This window comes from Typopeltis vanoorti, chromosome 1, assembly GCF_054136105.1.
Source record: "Typopeltis vanoorti isolate ZY-2024b chromosome 1, IOZ_Tvanoo_1.0, whole genome shotgun sequence".
Classification (NCBI taxonomy): Eukaryota; Metazoa; Arthropoda; class Arachnida; order Uropygi; family Thelyphonidae; genus Typopeltis; species Typopeltis vanoorti.
In genome coordinates this window covers 51,041,674-51,056,489 of record NC_143549.1, presented here as the reverse complement: position 1 = coordinate 51,056,489, position 14,816 = coordinate 51,041,674, and the positions used below count along the sequence as shown (strand labels likewise).

At 34.2% G+C, this 14,816-nt stretch overlaps 1 protein-coding gene across 1 annotated transcript in view; it reads right to left on the bottom strand.

Annotated features, from left to right (window-relative positions):
* Positions 1–14,816, bottom strand: part of sand (potassium two pore domain channel sandman) — a 346,390-nt gene that overhangs the window by 188,477 nt on the left and 143,097 nt on the right. The gene's annotated exons all lie outside the window — the stretch shown is intronic.

Below are 14,816 nucleotides of genomic sequence, written 5' to 3'. Positions count from 1 at the left end.
TATTATGTAACTGTTTTGCATTAATGTTTCTGTTGTGATAAAAACAAAATAGCAATTGGAGATTTTCTTATATTTTTGTCTTTTAATCCATCAGGGGCGATATTTAATTGTTTGCCTCAGATGACGGCCCTGCATCTACCATGTTTATTTGCATTTATTGCCTATCTTGTTGGCGACAAATGATTAGAGTATACGTTTTCAAAACCAACATGTTGCTGTTCGAAACCCATCGTGGATATGAATGTTTGTAAATGCTCCTTTAAGTGGGAGATAAATATCATTGCCCGATGTCAGACCACCTCCCCCCTTATTGAAGGCTTGATATGGCTTGAAAAAGTTCCGTGTGCAAGGTTTGTCAGGCGATGTAAAAAAATAAATAAATATAAAAATATATAAAATTAATTTTAAAAATTGAAAATCCATAGTCTACCCACTGCACGCATACACTATAGATTTACAAAAAGATTTCGCGGGTTGGAGCCACATAAAAATAGCCGTAGATTTACTTTTATAAAATAAAAAGGTAAAAAAAAATCATTAATGTTGTTTGTCTCTTATTTAGAAGATAAAACGAATAATTAGAATTATGTTGTTTATTATAATAATTTATATTATATCTTCTATTTATTTAAATAAAAGGTATTTAAATGGAAGCATAATAAATTTTAAAAAGCTGCAGTGTCGAGTTTTTAATATCATTATTCTCTTCTACTCCTTGTATCTACTTGCATTTTCCCTAATAGACAAAAAAAAAAAAAAAAAAAAATGAACAGAAGTCTCTTCACTCCGTTAAGTATTTTGAAATGTCTGCTGCGATGAATGGTCACCTCATTCGCTGACAGGTAACGCAACAATACACAGCCATCGCTATGTCAATTCAAAAACGAGCAGTTCTCATTGCTTTGTTTGTTTCTTGGCAACCATTGTTGTTTTCAATTGTTTACAAGTTGAGTTGACACGCGATTTATCAATGTTTATATTATTCACGAACACAGAAGCCAATGCGTGTTAAATGCAGGTTTGCTGACAGATCAACATGATAAAAGCCTTGTTGAAAGCGCATATATTTCGTATCCATACTAATATAGAAAAAAGGTTAAATACACGTATTTCAAAAGCATGCAATAATAATAATCCTTCATTCTTTTTTTTAACTTTTTTAAACAATTCGAAACATTTATTTACAGGCAGCTTAGAGAAAAACAAACCAGCGATGTGACATAATTTTAGTCGTGTTTATATCCAAGGCGTGCGGTTGCCATAACAACAGGAAGGGTCGATTAATGGCCAAGAAAGATGCATCGGCATTCTGATTTGTAACTTTTAATGTTCCAAACCCACGTAATGAGCTTCGTTGATTGCATATTGTAAGAAAATTTTAAACAACATAAAACAAAGTACCCGTACTGATCACTAGAGGGCGATATCATCGACACACGGACGTAATGATTTTACACTAACACTATAAACATACTTTACTGGTTTCTTTTTTTATGAGTTCAGAAATGGCACTTGATTCATATTTAATGAACCTTAAATATGGCTCGGACGGCATAAAAACAGGCTGATTTCTGAGGCGACTGAAAAACAAGTCCTTTATGGAAGGAATTAGGATCCATTTTATTGTCGTAAGTGACCGTAACGAGCCAGTTTTAAGCGCCTGAATTCCACTCTAGCTGCATATTTGTCGTTTGGTGAATTTTCCTACTTTTTTGATGCTTTGGACGCGGTAATATGAAATAAACAATATCAGATCTCTGTCGGTAAAGATAGTTCTTCTAATACTGTGGTTCTCCCTTTTTATACGCGTTTGCAAGTGGAAATTTTTGTTGCTTTTCTTAAACTTAACTAAATTTCCACGAATAGGGACTCGATTCACCCGTAATGCAGTCCAAACTTAGCTAGTGCGGTGTCATATTTCCTAAACATGAGATCAATTCCTTGATTAAGAAATAGGACACTGCATTGAAACTTCACTAAGCCTAACCACATAAAAAGAACAAAACTGTCCTTGATGAAAGTGGGTGTTCGTTTTTAGGTGACTGCCTTCAACGAATTGTAGCCAACCAGTAAGACTATCAGTAATGTGGTTTGGCTAAGGGTTAGATGATTAGAAAACCCGTTTTAGGAGATTGGGTACGCTAACTAGTCGGCTATCTAGGGTCGGCAAACCACTGCATTCATATTTTAACACTCTTCTTCTCTTTCGCTTCCATTATCTTTCTTTCCATCTATATTCCTCTCTTTCTTTTTACATATGCATGCATATTTTAATCCATATCTACACCTGCGACTGAGCTTTTAGTGAGATTCGTTTATATTTAAGCCAGTAAAGGAAACTCCGATGAAAGATCAGTAGACGGCACACAGCGAAGGTTGTTACAACAGCACCTCAACTAAGGTACAGAAATTCAAACCAACAGAATAATATAAAAAGAAAGAAAGACAAATTTTGTTTCATATCATTTGACGTCTTTATATTTTATATTTCGTAAATCCTTTCTCTCTTTTTAAGATATATTTTATACACAAGTAAATTAGTTTCTTGTGCGGATTATTCCAACTTTCATTTCGGCCAATTAAATTTTAAAAAAAATTAAATTTTAAAAAAAAATCTATCTCTATTGTTTTCATTTTATTTATTTCAGTCAACTTTTTATTTTTCTCTCTCTCTCTCTCTCTCTTTCTCTCTCTCTCTTGCTGTTTCCTTATGTGTCTGTTTCACTTTGCATTTTTAGGTTTCTGTATTCTTTTCTTCAATTTATAATGTATCAATCTTGCTTACTCTATTTTCTTCTTTCTATTTTTATATATCTGTCTCTAGAGTAGCATATTTCTTTTTTCGGTTGTATGTAAAACATTTTCACTCTGTTTCTCTCTCTCTCTCTCTCCATCCCCCTTAAGTTTATTTCATCAGTTGTTCAAAATTTCTTTCATTCTTTCTCTCTTTTCTTTCGTTCTTTCACGTTATTTCTTTCCCTTAATTTTCCCGTTCGTAATCTATTCTTACATCTCTGTCTTTAAATACTTTCTTTCTATCTTTTTCTACTGTCAACTTTAAAAAAAAAAACCTTGAGAAACAAAACAGAATAATGTTGTGTCTTTTATTTTTGAATCGTTATTACACCTCTCTTTCTCCCCCCCCCTCTCTCTCTCCTTCATTCGTTATTATTTATTTACGGAGTCGGAGATGAGTTCAGCAGCAACATCTTTGTTTTCCGAAGCTGTTTACAATAGAAGCAAACGAAAGGCGACAGTTTCCTAACATTGTGTTGATCAGGTTTCTTATTTATAGCTATGGCCGTAATAGGACTGCTAAGTTTTCCCTGCAGACAAAAAAAAGAAAGAAAGTGAGACGCCCGTGTATGCAATTGTAACTTCTCTCGAGTGTGAAGGAAAGTTGAAAAGAGAGAAAATAAAGACTTATGGCATCAATAATGGGAGATAGCAGAACAACTTAAGAAAGTGATGGGCGAGAGAAACACTCCGACAATGAAGCGTTCGTAGAGAAGAAAGATTTGCAGAACAATATGAGGTGCTTAGAACGCAGAGAAGGCGTTGCAACTTTCTTTAATGAAACAAGAAACTTCATAAGTTAACTAGGAAGTGAAGTCGCACACATTTCAGCTAGAAATATGTGCGACACAAGAAAACAGAAAACTGCACTGACTGCGATGGAAATACGAGGTCATCAATTAATTAATTTAATTGGTTTGTTTTTGTACTTGAGGCAGTACCGCTAATACGCGTCAAATACGATCGAATGAAGTAGTGAGCCTCCGTAGCTCAGTCAGTTTCGACACCCTCCCCCCCCCCTTGGATTTGAAAGACGTGGGTTCGAATCCCGTCCGTGAAGTGAGGAACTTTTATCTGGTCTCTTTCGTCTAAAAGTGAGTTAACCTGTCTCATACGGAGGTGGAGGGTTTTTTTCTCCCGGTAACTCGGGTTTTTCAAACCTCAAAACAGGCAATCCGGTCCCGCGAACACAAACGGCTCCAGTTATAAAATATACTATCGAGGAAGGCAACGGGAAACCACCTTGCTCATAATCATCTCCCTAGTATGGTAGCATATAGCTACCTCAGCGCCGTCTGGCCGAGGGAATAGAATAAAAACCTTCTTCCAGATTGTTATCGGATAGTATGTGTACGCATATTTTGCGTACACATCATGATTTCGTTTAGGGTTCCGAGTTAGTGCAACCTTAAAATATGTATTATATATATCGTAATTAAAAAAAACCCAAAAAAACTCATAGTTTGTATGAGTAGAGGAACATGAAATCATCAACTCATCTTTTCAATTGGGCCGTGAATAAACTCGGTGCTAACATCAGATTTTGTGGTAAGAGTGGGGTCAACCCTTTCTAGATTGGTAAACGAATGTTGGTATCGTATGGGAAGAAGTAAGTCAAAGAACAGGGAACGAATGGACAGAAAAATTTAAAAGAGAATTAGAAATCTTTCCCTTACTAAAATGCGTCATTTTGCATTATTTCAATGCTTGCCTTTATTCGACCGATGGTAATTCTTCGAGTAATTTGAAATTACTCGAAGAATTGAAATTTAATGTTTTTCCTCATTAAATCCTTACTTCATTTGAAGTGATTATCACCTTTCTGGTCGAACATTCCTTACAATTTAATCTTCTTTCTAATCCCACCCACAAAATATTATAGATCTATCGTGTATTAGCCCTTGGTCAGTATTACATCATTCAATAACCCTTCTCTAGAAGACTAAACGTGGAACTATGAAACTATTCAAGCCACTTCAAACCTCCAATGAGCAGGACGATGTGATCACACGTCGGGGAATGACAATAATCCACCACCTAAACACTTTCTCATCCATTCTCACGATGGGATTCGAACCCGGAGCTATACTAAATGGAAAGCAAACTCTACCTACTTCAACCAGCTGGAAGATGGCACACTAATCCCCGTATGATCATTTTTTATCCCCTAATCTTTCCTAATGCTATCTCAATTCCGGATTACATCATGTACCAGAAAAAATTCCAAGTAATTCGGATTAAAAGTGGTGCTTTTGATTGCAGTATCTGATGAATACTTTTGTAGCAAATAGAGTCACAATTTCCTCCCACTTACAAAGTGTTTTTCACCCCCACCTTTCCTCCTCTTAGCATTTGAGGACTTCATTTAACTTTAAAAATAAAAAATCAAGACTTAGGCTTCACATTCAAAGAGAGAATACTTCTCAATCGATCTTATCCCTAACCTTCAAATCCATCTGCCTCTCTTTCTATTCTATCGTGTTTTTTTTTCTTTATTTCTTATCCGATTTGGTTAAATCACCTTGAGAAACTTTCGGTTCAAATTGATGTCTTTATTTTCATCCCGTGTCACTTTCTCTATGGAGATTGTTATAGGAGTGGCTGCTGTCATTTGGAAAGGTTTTTGTACTTTGTCACTATAGCAGACGATTACTTGAGACATACAGACAGACACGTTCTTACACAAGACCAGTTTGGCAGCGAACACTGCAAAGCTTGTACTTTACGGAAATCTAAAAGATCACTTGCATCCTTCCGCGCATGCGTGTTTTTTCTATTTTCTCCTCTTTGTTTATTTCTACATCCTTTTCCATCTTCTAATCCTTATTCCTAACCTTACATTGAACGTCCTTCTATAGTTCGAAACGAAAAATAATCGTGAATAAATATTGGTTGCGAGCACTCGCTTGTATGACGAGAATAAAAGGGATGATCGTCACTAGCGCGTGCTAATTAAAATGATGAAATAGAGGATTTCAATTTTGTAATCTGGACTGTAAAATAAATATTTACACGCTGATGCGAAACTTTGTATTTGAAATGTTTTAAAACCTTACGGTAATTTGAGTATGAAAATGGCGAGAGAAAAAAAAAAAAATGTCAACACGTAGCTCTAGATTTACTGCTAACAACGCACACTTGCCCAAGTTAGCAATCTCGAAGACCAGCTGTTGTTCGTTGTCAAACTTAGCCCACTCATTGTGTAAATCTACGAATTTTAATTAGCGATATCCAAACTACATGCAGATAGTGTTACTGAGAATAAAAACAAAGCAATCTGTCTTGCGTTGTTAGAGGGAGGGGGGGAGGAATGGTGATATTTATAGCAATTGTTAATACAGAGATCTTAACTATGAACCTCTGTGATCTCCAGAAAATACACACACTCAAGGAGAAAATAATTATTTCAACACTTGAGTATTAATTCAGTACCCTACTAACCTTTTAATCATCAACGGGTTCTAGTCATGCAATTGTGTTGTTGTTTCGACTAGTTGGGTAGTTGGGCCTCATCAGGACACGAGTTCCAAGAGTGTTCGTTTTAGCTACATCTCAAATCGTTTTGACTGTTTCTGAAGGGGGGGGGGAGAGATGTTATTCTGTATATTCCTTGGCACGTTCATTCTCAAATTAAACAGAACGTTGGCAGGTTATGTTTAGTTTGATTACGAGCGTGTCAAAGAAACTATATGATGTAACTAGCGAAGGGCACTAACTCCATCAAAGGAGATCCAGAGACGAAGCAATTTACATGATCATTCATAAAAATATTTTTTTACTTGCTGACAATTATTAGTGCATTGTCTTGAAAAAACATTTAAATAAAAAAAAAGAAATAAAAACTAAGACATTTTTTCAATTTAGGGGACAACACTATACTAGTTAGTTGCCAAACATTGCAATTTAGAGCCATGATATCTTAATATTCTAATCATATCTGAACGGTTTAAAAGCCTATTTAATAGGCGATCGTGTACGTGTTTTGATTCTCACTTAAACGAGTACGGTTCATCGAACACAAACACTGATTATGTTCAATGACTACTTTGTTTCCAAAGACAACTATAATGTTTATTATAAGTATATACGTTTTTTTTTTTTTTACTAAACCCACTTATGTATAGTAAACGTAGCAACTCTTCTTATAAGGTTAATTTAATTAATCTTCTTTACCAGTAGATGACGTCCAAATATGTTACTGAGTTTCCTTCATTCTTATTTCAATAGTTTTCTACCAAAGTAATGTCTAAGATATTTTATATCTGAGATATAATTCGGTAGGCCTCATATTTATGCATTGTTGCTTTTTAAGTTATCCAGCTGTCGTATTTAAATTTAATTTATCTGACTGTCGTATTTATCCATTGTTGCTTTTTTAATTTCAATTAAAAAGCAACAATGGATAAATACGGAACAATGATAACAATAGATCAGTTTGCATAACTGTTGAATGTCCAAATCCATGGGAAAGACTGAATAAAAAAGAATGCAACAGTAATCCTCTCTTCTATCATTTAATATAATGAACGGTAGACAAGAGCGTTTACACAACATGGTGGAAATGAACATTTTGTTCTACCAAAAGGAAGGTTTAATATAAAACACGTTCTACACAACTAATGCTCCGAAATCTTATTCGGTTGTGCAACGATTTCCTAAAAAAACATAAATGTGGGCTTCTGAAGTAACTCCATAATTAAAGAAAGAAGCTATAAGAAAGGAACAAAGAAAAAGCATAAATCTTCGTGCATTTAAGAAAACTTTCTACGCCAGCCTTGTAAGGATAAAAAGACACTTAAGGAAAGATTTCGAAATTCTTCTTACGACTACTAAGAACCAGAAATGGAAGCTGTTGGGGCGTAATTTTTCCTTCCCCTGCTATTCCGAAGAATTCATTACCTGAGCTATTGGAAATGGAGAAGAAGAAAGAAAAAAAAAAGAGCAAAGACATTAAGGATTGGTTGGAGAAGTGCAAGACAGATGAAAATTAATCCCAGGTCTTTTCGGTAATATTACAACGTGATGCGAGAGTCATTAAATGCTAAATTTTCTACACGGCGCCATTAGTATCAAAGAGTAGGCACTTCTTGTTACAATAAGAATACAAATTTGGCTGTTTGTGGAGGAGGTGAAAGAGAGAGAGAGAGAGAGAGAGAGAGAGAGAGAGAGAAAGGAAGGAAGGAAGGTCCCGGTGGAGTTACTCCTGATGTGTATTCACAGTAATGAAGGTCTGCCGTATCTTGTTTTCGTCAACTTGCTTTCGTTTTGCATTTGTTTCTCGAAAATTGCTTACACAAGAAAACATTTTAAATGCACAGCTGCTACGAACCCATAATGCAACAATATTGGGCGGAATGCTTTTTACCTCTTCTTGAATAAACAGTTTTAATGGACTTTTATGTGCAACAGTTTTATTTTGTCCTTTTTATCCAGGTTTCATTACAGGTTTTAAAACGTATTGGGATACTTCATTCCCAAGTGCAAATTACAGCAGGAGTTGATTGTTTCATATTGAGTTAGGCAACTAAGGTAGCGGACCGTATGTGATGTGTGTACAGGAAGAGCAGAGGGAAAATCTTGCCACCTCCGTACGAGACCAATCTTCACCATCGCGTGAGATATCTTTGTAGATCTCCTCACCTCCTATTCGGTAAAACTATCTACAGATGTTTGTTTACTAATTCCTAAGCACATCGCATGTTCAGAGTACCTAGGATACATTCATTGGACTAAAATCGAGTGGACAAAATGAAGTATGTAGTAGTCACAAAGCAGTAAATTGAGAAAAATTAATACTTTGAAGAAATAAATAAATAAATAAATAAATAAATAAAATAAAATAAAAAATGTGCGGATAACGGCAAAGAAAAGTCACATATTAACACACTCCTTTGAGTAAAAACGTACATTTGAATTAAAAATGACAATGAAATCCATGAAGTTCATCACGATAAAATCCCAGAGAATTACTCAATAAAGAACAAGAATCCATTTTGTTTTTAGACTTGTTGTTATTTTTGGGGTAAATGTCATTTAACCGATTTCAAATGTCCTTGAGATGCTTAATTCTACGAAGAAAGGAAATAAAAAATAAAATAAATGTCACAGAGTAATAAATCATTTTAAGGTGGATGACCGATTGTTACATCGTATGTTGGAGCAAAAAAAATTGCGAAGAGCAACAGCTACACTATGTGAGCAAGAACCTTGGCAAAAGCACCGGTAATCAGATTCCCCACAACAGAGGTCCTTTGTTCGATAGTGATGACGTCACTTAACATTGTTTATATAATTTCGTATTTGTACAATTCACTATCAGCCATTGTTGCGAATGATTAGGTGAGGAAATGTGCAATAAAACTAGAAAACCGATGATAGACGATATTGTCATTGAAGAAAATTCAAATAATTTTGTTATAATTATTATCATTCTTCACTAAGTGGCTGATCTGCTTCACAAACAGGCTGATCTGGTTGGCTGAATGGATATCGCATTTTTTTTTTTTTAAGCCAACAGCCAAGGGAACGGTTCGAATCTCATCTTGCGTATGGATGTTTGTGAATATCTTTAGGTGTTACAGCAATTTTATTGAGGTTTGAGAATACTATTCTGCACATAAAGGTCCGAACTCGCATAAAAGCAAATTTTGTTGTGTTTGGTGTATAGAACAGTATTTATGGAGGATCGAATTCTTCCATCCACGGTAGGAATATACTAGACTTCAACATTAAAACATTTTTTGAGTGAAATAAATATAAATAAATTCGGTACAAGATCTTGAAGTCTTTAATCAGCGGTTTTCACATGCAATTAAGTGCCCAAGTTTCCTGGGATTTCGTAACCATAATTCGTGGATAAGATGATTAGCCCTATGCCTATTCTTTTTTGTATGCGTGTGTTCTCCTGAAAGGATTGCCAGGTTGAGGGTTGAAAAACTCGAGTATCCGGGCGAGAAAACCCACCACCACCTTTATTAGGACTTGAAAAGTCCTAATAAAGGTAGTTCGCGTCTAACTAAAAAGCTACGTCTATACCTTCTGAGCTACGGAGGCTCTTTTCAATAGAAGATCAAAATTTAAAACCTGATCAAACCAAAGACTTATATTAATGGGAAAAGAATGTCTCAAAAAGTCATCTATTTATATGGACAACTCTCTTAGAAATTCGCTAACTTCTAATTGTTTTAGAATTAGTTCGAAGACTGAAATAACAATTATAAAAATGAATGCTTAGAAATATCAGCGAGAAAAAAAAAATTGAGAATAAATGTAAACAATTCTTTCTGAAATTATGTTAATCCCTCTAGAATAGGATAAATGCTATTTATAGCAAAATCAAATATTTAGTTTAAAACATGGGATCTCCAATAATAGGTCATTTCTATGCTTAACCTACCTTTCTTTCCTCAGTGGATCTTTTCTGTAAACAATGGCGGATTCAACTGCTTGCTGTTGGAACACACACACACACACACACACACACGACGTGCGCGCCGTATTATGGTCACGAACTAGAAACAAATATATCAGAAAAAGCAATTCTTCTTTGACATTTCGAGGGATCACTGCGTCTGTATCGCATTTGGAAGACTTTGTAAAGAGTGATGTAAAGTAGAAGTGATCAGAGAACGAAAAAAAAAAAAAAAAAGAGGTCAAATCATGTTTTAAACAAAGTATTGGAACAGACTAATATTTCGGCCATCACACTCAGACTCTTATAGCTCATCCTGAGCATTTTTTTCTTAAAATAACAGAGAATATTGGCGTTCCATATCAGATATCGCAGTACTCTTCCACACAAGAAAGTGTCTCCGTTGGTCGTTTCAAATAACAATAGAGAATCGCGTGCCGTTGTCATAGTAACTGCAGCTATCGGCTGGCCACAGATATTTATATATTTGAATGAAGTTCTACTATCGCTCTTTCGTTCCCTCTCTAAGGAAGCAAAGCTTGGTGGAAATCTCAAAGTGAACAGAAGCGAAGAAGTTGTATGAACTGAGAGGAAGAGCTGAAGGGATCAAAGCGGAAGGAAGATAGAGGGAAGGAAAGCATCAGGGGAGAATCGGTTGCACGATTTAAAATCCTGTGAAACACTTCTTTAGCATGTATTTGCGAGTAAATATTGAGAAACGTGTCTTTTGGTCCATTTCCTCTATTTTAAGGGAATAAAACCATCTCGCATAATGACTTTTATTTATATTTGTCATAATTTCTAGCGATGATGGTATAAAAAACCATTTAGATTTCTAACAATGTGGTCATTGGTTATTCTGCGTCGTTTTGTTTCTGTAATTGATTATTGCACTCTGAATAAGAAGGTATTTGCTATTCTAATACACAGTTATAAAATTGTCAATATGTGTACTGAGTATTCTAATATTATCAGCAAAATCTTTGACAAATGCATTGTTTTTCAAGAATAGCAATAAAAGTGTTATAATTGTTGAACGAATATATTGTTGGAGAAAATAACAAAATAGACACAAGTATCTTATTGTTGTATTATTAACATCAAACGACGACAATAGATTTTGATGAATTGTTGTCAACACAAACCAACTGATAATGTAACAATGCGTTGAATTTCACAACAATTACTCACTAACAAGGACATAATTCTATATTACATTTCACATGAAATGAACACTAATGAGCCATGTGAAATGTAATATACAATGATACAAAACAGTGCTAAAGAATACTGTTAGCGCTTTGCTAACGGTATTCTTTATTTATTTTATTCATTTTGTGTTTTAAAAATCTATTCCACTAAATATAGCAAGCCTATATGTTACTCGAATTTCTATATCTTTTCATATAGCTTTTTTTTAATGCCTATTCTAAATTGTAGAAGCCTCGGAGAGATTTCTATTCTCCTTTTTGACAGAAATAGCGCATTGAGAATACCTCAAGCGAAAATAAATGCAGTTTTGAGGCCAGCAGAGAAAAATAACGAACCAGAGATCCGAAAGTCCATAAATTCCTTAGAGGAGAATGCTGAGCGAAGAACGGCGCTAAAATAAGGCTTAGAGGAGTTAGAAGAGAAAGAAAAAAAAAAGAAAAAATAGTAGTAGTAGTAGTAGTAGTTAATAGCTTCTTCCAATGAACCGCTTAAAATCATAAAATACGAGGTTGGCAATATCATCAGCGTGTGGTATTGTGAGAAGAAAGCGTAAACGCATTGAACAGCTGCAAAAGATCTCAAGAGAAGTAAAGGTGGATGCTTTAGAGTCTTGCGACTTCTATGAAGGAGAACAGAAAGACATCACGAAATCTCTCTAAGTAGAGAAATTCACTCAATTACAACTAAATGACTGAACTTTGAATTGTTCCAATGGCAAAGGAATATTCGTTTGTGCCTAGTGGGGATTTCTGAAGGGGGGGGAGCATGAATTTTATAGAGTATTCTTTTTTGTTTCATTTTAACATTTTATTCATTAATCATAATACTGGTAAGTGAATAGAAATTAAAGATGGTGGTAAATTTAAGAATGAGTTTATGGTGAGAAAGAGGATTAATTTTTAAAATATTAAATTAAAATTTTAAGTTAAATTAAAAAGACGCCAATGTACAGAAATAAATGAAAGTTAGCTTAGAAAAAAATAATAATTTAGAAAAAAATTATCAAAAAAAGAATCGGAATGTAATTATCAGAAAGCTATCGTTTATCGTCGGCAAGAAATTTAAAATAAATGAAAGTCAAAATATAAGCCGAATAGCGTTCATTTACAAAAAAGCAATTTCCCCCCCCCCACACACACACACCACTTCCTACTCTCAAACTCTGGTCGCAAATGACTAAAGACATACAAAGTGACCGTATCCAACCCACTCCATTGCACAGTGTCTATACCAGAGGAGGGAAAAATTCTATTTCGATACTAAGATATGCTGAAGGGCAAATAAAATCCTGTTTGAATTAAAAAAAAAAAATTGTAATATAGAACACAGAGTAGGCAATGTTGATAACCTGGAATTAATAAGTTTCATCTGGGAGCCAATGTTTGCCATAAAGAAAAGCGAACCTCAATTAAGGAGTGAAACAGTGAAGGCAGCGGATACTACTTTGCAAAGTCATAAAGATAATTGGAATTTTTATTATTACGAATAACTTTGAATGACTTTTCATTGAATGTATAAAGGATAGATAATACGGTAACATAAAGTTCCCTCTGCTGAATACTTCATTTAATCATTTCATTTATTAATTAAAATCAGGTAATTTAGAAATCTAAAATAATTTTGTTGTTAATGAAATCTATATAAATGTGTTGTTACCTTTCAGTCAGACAAAGCACACTGATATTTAGTGATATAGTATAGCTAGTATTCGCTTCAAAAGACCATATTTCATTTTTGAAACTTTTCTTTATTATTCTTAACAGTAAACTCAATATAATATTTAATACAGAATATTAAAGATCCAGTAATATTTTATATCCAGATATGAAATTAAACGTAATAATTTAAAAAACAAAATCTGTTTAATAAAATATAATTTAAGTATTGAACTTGTCTTGGTTTGTACTATTTAAAAGATACGGACTCTGCCATGAACTTATATACTATATTTGCCTATTAGTGCTTAGATCAGGTTTCAATGAAAGTCCTATATACGTAGAGTCCGTGTCTATTCAATAGTACACACCACGCAAATCCGATGCTTAATGTGATAGTCTCACGTGCTTAGTTAAATTCTTTCTATAATTTCTCAAGTTTTTCTTGATTTTTTTTCTATAATTGTTCATAAAATATGGATGGATCCATAATATTTTCCATTTTAATATCTTTTTATGCCAAATTGAAGCCTTTTGTCTCTATATTTTAGTTTCCTATCTCAATATACTTAATAACACCTCAGGTTGGATTTGCTACTTTTGATGAAAATATTTAACTAAAATCATTTAGAAAACGTATTAGTTATTAGAAAATTATGTTACAAAGTTATTTATTTATTTTGCGTTTGATATATAATTAATGTTTTAAACTACTTTCCATAGCAATATTATATCTTTTCTTTAGTAACTCTGTAACCTGCGAGTTCGTTATAGATACTTCTTACTGGCTTTTTTTTTTTCCCTAACTGATAACCTTTAAATTAAATTGTGCCGTTTATTTACCAGTAAGTAAATAACGCTCAAAACTCTTGAATGCTTTTCTAAATTAAGTTTTGTATATGTGTGTGTGGACAGGATACGGACCCAGTGTTTTGATCCCTTGTCTCTAACGAAATCAGCTTGTGTCCTATCTTGCTTTCGATATCACCTTCCTCTTCAGACAACACTAACATCACATCAGCTGTAGTAGATAGTATCCGCTGAATCTCTCCGAAAACACATCCAATGTTTATTTTACAAGGGCAGTAATGGGAAAAATGCACAAAAACAGAAATTGATTTTTAATCCCCCATCACTTTTTTCATTCCTTCCCCTCTTCACATGACAATGTCTGTTGTTGTTATTGTAAGGATGGCTTGACTATGGTTATGTCGGAAGGTTTATATAAAAGCTGAAGAAGAAGAATGCAATGAAGAAGGGAATTCAGGGGAGAGAAGAATAGGGGGAAGGGGTGAATCCATAGGTTGTCAACATTAAGGAATTTGTCACCGAGAAGTTGACAAGTGTTCGGAGCCTGCTCAAGCGGAAACAACAAAAGAACTTTTCGATTCATCGTTTTTTTTTTCTTTCTTTCTGATTGGGACGTTGTCATATTTTATGCAACTTCACAACAATAAGCACAAACTTCGATGGAAATGTTTTGTTTGGAAGTGTGAGTAATTGATGTAAACAGGATGCCAGTTCCTGTTCTTCACGCAAGATTAGAGCAGAGAGAGAGAGAATTTAAAAGAGGAAAAAATGCACGAAAAGAACAAGATTGATAGGTAGACACATATAAAGGTGGAAAGACGGATAAATATGTAAAGAGTGATAGAAAGAAGGAAAGTGAGTAATATCAAAGAAAGAAAAATAAACAACAATGTAGATAACAAAGAAACAGAAAAATAAATAGAAAAAGATAT